The sequence below is a fragment of the Acipenser ruthenus genome, chromosome 18, assembly GCF_902713425.1.
Source record: "Acipenser ruthenus chromosome 18, fAciRut3.2 maternal haplotype, whole genome shotgun sequence".
NCBI lineage: Eukaryota > Metazoa > Chordata > Actinopteri > Acipenseriformes > Acipenseridae > Acipenser > Acipenser ruthenus.
Window position 1 is genome coordinate 15,268,386 of NC_081206.1, and position 4,451 is coordinate 15,272,836.

The following is a 4,451-nucleotide window of genomic DNA, read 5'->3' on the forward strand; positions in this document are numbered from 1 at the left end:
GGTATCTAATTATGGTTCTGTTACTCACAGCAATTGTTGCAATATTTTTGGTGTTGGTGACAATTATCACAGAATTATAACCTGCTGAGTAAGGATGACCATGACCTTTTACACAAACACATGCAGCATACAGTAATGCCATGCCCCACTTTAACTGAAAAGGAAAACGTAGGAGAATACACACAGGGATATTTGAGTTTACAGGCTATGTTCTGTTGCTCATCCTCTTTGAGGTTGGTGGTCTCTAGATATATTGATAATATTCAGTACATACCCCCTGCCAAGGATTTAAAGCACATTGAAGGCCTTAGGGCTAACACCAAATAGTAGACTAGTCGAATAAAAAAGTGATAGTTGAATGTGTGATCTGTATCAGTGATATAGCCACAGGTTCAAACATTGTGGTTGTTCATTTTTACTGGAGAACACCTGTAATGTAAATTGACAAAGAATCACAGAATAGAGCTGTGTACAAAATATAAATACAGCATCTCAAAGTGTGCAGTCCCTATCATGCAGAAACATTGTCACATGACCTCAATATGGCAGCCACTTGGGATCAGAGGTCAATAAGGCCACTAACACATTAATGCAGTGTTTATATAACCCTGAGAAGATGAAGTCGCTACCTCAGATTGTCTTGAGTTGAGGCTTTCACAGTGCAGTGTTCTATTGTTTTTGCTGTAATCTGCAGTAAGGCTTTCTTTTACTGTGGAGCACCACAATTGAACTTTATCTATCATACAAAAAATGTCGAAGAGCGTTGTTTCAAATTATCACATGCATACGCCTTAAAGGAAATGCATTTCTCGAGCTGGCTTGCAGATCAGAAAACTGCACACGCTCTGTGCAATCCTGTCATCATGTTTCTGTTAAAACAACACTTAATAATCACATTCTTACTGTTTTCAGCCACCAGATTCATGGCTATTGTGCCATATTCCCAAATATATGAAAGCTTAACTACAGTGTAATTCTCTGCTATAACTAGGGATTCTATTTATTTATTTTATTTTTCAGTGTTTAGTTTAAAACATTTGTGGATTTTTGTAGATGGTCAAAAATCAGTGCTTAACGAGGGCTTTTATTTTCTATAACTTCTGAAAGGCAAGCTGAATGATAATTCATTTTGATGCGTCAAGATATCCGGAGATATCCATGAACAGGGGTGTGCATGTGCAAACACAATGAGTAGTGATTTCAGGGGCAGCTTTACCAGTGTCTAAAATTGACAACAGGGATTATGTATCACACCATGAACAGTGTAGGTAGGCTATTAATCAGAAATTTATAGACTGTAGTGTGATGTACTGTGACCCTGTACTGAAGCGATGACTAGTACTGTGAATACACTTGCGATAAAAACAGAGATTTTGTTATCAGAAGGTCAGACAGCAAGGCTCTTCATGGTCATTATAACAGTAATGTTTCTCTTGGGGCGAAAGGTGGTGCAGTGTCGTTGCATAATAATTCCAAAAAATCCCATACAGATTGCAGTGAGATTAGCCACAGTAGTGTAATGTTTGGCAATAAGATTAATAAGGCGGGTCTAATTAGCTTCCTAATGAAACCTGGAATGTCTCAAAACGCTGGCAATGGGAGTCTTGTTTCAATCCCCGCATGTCTAACTTTTTTTTGGCACCAAGTGATAATGAGATGTATGATGCTGACCCTGTCCATTGCTGCGCGCACATACTGTGTATATTCTTGTTTAGGTGCTGCTTGTTTCCCTGAAAGCCGGAGTGGTTGGAAGATCTATTCGCTTTGTTTGGGTTGATCTGAAATGATGTGCATACAGGGGCTTCACATGGTCTGTTAACGAAACAGGCACAGTTACGATTTTCGTAGCAAACCGTTCCCTCAATGCATCCCAACAGCTGACCATAAATAATAGATATATAGATAATATTTTGCTAGGACATACTGGTGTGATTTACCATGTTTATATAACTTGGTCAAACCCCGCCTTAGTCCGTTTTCTTTTCCAACACCGAACACACGAGGGACTGTTTTCGAGCCATGTGCAATGCAAATACCGACACTCATTCTAGTGTGCAAGAAACTGTTTAATACTAGTTCTGGAGAACCTCCATCTTCGGGTCAATACTATCATTTATCAATTTCTTTGCACGCCTGCATCCACACACACTACATCAGGCAGACCTGAGTGTGCCGATCATCCACGTTTTGTCGTTACCTTTTCGATGACGCTTCTTCGAATGGCTATGGTTCACTGTGCGCGTTCCCCCCCTCTACCCCTCCACTCTCTTTCCCGTGCTGGCTTCGGTGTTTGGCTAGCTCGGTTCTGGGAAATGCTCTTCTCTATTTGTTTATGATTTCAGCATTTCCACCACATTATTACATACAGTAGCCGCTATCATCACTCGAACTAACTCCTCCTCTTCCTGCTTCGTACTACCGCGAGGCGTGTGAACCCAACTGACTGACCGGTCACAATAAGAAAATAAAAGTTACTAAACAAGTACGGTATTTAGTTGGCAGGGTGGTGGATATATTTTTTTTAACAAACACAGAAACTCCATGGGATAAACTCACGACAGTTAACAAAACAAAATCTTAAACTGGAATTTTTGAACTCGCGCGAGGCTATACTTGAGACCCCTATGACTGCGGACGCGCGCAGCAGGATGCGTGGAGCGCGCACACCTGCATAAGAAACTGTTTCAAAGTGAAACCCGGATCAACACTTGATCTTCGTTTCCTCATAGATAAAATGCAAGTACTGCACATGTAACGGTGAATGAAGTCAAAGGCTTACTCCATTATACTTTACAAATCGTGTATTACCCTATAATAAGTTAACACACACACACGCCTCCCTTTCCATCAATATATTTTAGTTTGGGTTGTTACCTGGATATTTGTTTTTCATTGCAGAAGGGAGCGCCTATCAAAAAACCAATACCCCAGAAGGAAATTCCTGTTCCTGCAGGCAGCTTCTAAACAAATCAGAAAAGCTGATTAGTGAGCTTCATTTACTGTACACAGTCAAAAGGGGATGTTTAACACATCCCATCACCTTTTAAAGTAATAGTAGAAAGTGGCTGAAAAAAAATCCTAGTAAAAAATATACAGAAGAAATACTATGCCATATTAAATATTAAGAAATTCAATATTTTGAGAAAAAAATAGATCTATGAAGTAACTATTTAATAAGTTCTACTATTAAGATTTGTAATGTTTTCATACAGGAAGGGTCTGGTTTGCAGATTGGACACTGGAGGATAGCACAGAGATTGAGCGAGATGGAAAGCAGAAGTTTTTGAAAGTAAAAAATTCCACTCTGAATATCACCATGAGTCTCCCACTTTCAATATGATATCAAACAAAGTGAAAATAAAAACCTGAGATCTTCCCCGCAGTTTGGACGTTGGAAGTTATTCGCAATATTTCCATACTGTCCCAGTTTAAGGACTTATATGGTCGTTTTATATAGCTTCACATGAAATATTGGTAGGGCCTACGGGTATCAGATTTTGACCAGGTAGCAAAATTTGACGCTTTTACGTGTCATATTTTGCTACCACTACCAGCAGCACCTTTTGAGGAAGTAGTTGAGGAGTAGTTTTAATGAAGGGAAGGCTGCTCAGGTAAATCAGACGAAGTCCGATCGATAACAAGCATTTCTTGACTAAACGCGTTCTTAAGTAAATCGGAGTCCAGATGAAAACCACAATAGAAATTTGAAATTATTCCAGATTTAAAGTTGTTGTAAAACACTTAGCTCTGATCTGACATCACAAACATTTTAGATTTAATAGACTGTGTTTGTTAAGTAAGTGAGTCGCTCAGAGAAGCGCAGTGAGAACCCACTCACGCCATGCTCGTGCCTCCTGGCAGCTCGTGGGTTTGAAAGGGCGTGAAACTGCAGTGTACAAAAATGGAAACAATTAAAAGGTTTTTTTTTTGATATACACAAAATATTTATTTCAGCGCGTTTGCCCTTTCAGCTTTGTAGAAAATATAGCATGAAATCATCCACAGAATCATTGAAAACTACAAGTTTACTGCGCTGTTTACATTTTTTCTGCACAGCTGAAGAAGCGATTTTGCCCGAAACATCCTGAAATAAACAAAACATTTTTGTAGATACACAAAAACATATATTTCATTGTTTTCATTTATGTATATAGTTGGTTTATTTGAACGTCCGTGCCTTGTTAAATACCGTTGGACTTTATCGAGTTCCCAGTGTGTATTGAGTTAGGTATCACTATCTTTTTTGCGTAAGTATGAGACTTTAAATGATCAATTTAAATACAATGAGAATTCATAATTCTTGTCTTTTAGAGTGTAACTGTCTAAAATTGAGAACAAAAAGGTCCCCAAAAACGACTAAGACTTGGAACCTCTGTAATAATAATAAAAAACCACCGCTGCGATTGCTGTTTAGAGTGATGTAATGTAGGAAACAAATGTGCACATGCGCA

At 38.7% G+C, this 4,451-nt stretch overlaps 1 protein-coding gene across 1 annotated transcript in view; it reads right to left on the reverse strand.

Moving 5' to 3' along the window:
• The window catches only part of LOC117420301 (zinc finger protein 106-like), a 37,658-nt gene extending 35,045 nt beyond the window's left edge, over nt 1-2,613 (reverse strand). The window contains exon 1 of the mRNA XM_058991271.1: nt 2,198-2,613. The gene's annotated coding sequence lies outside the window, so the exon portion shown is untranslated. The remainder of the gene's footprint in view (nt 1-2,197) is intronic.
• Between the last annotated feature and the right edge of the window lie 1,838 nt (nt 2,614-4,451).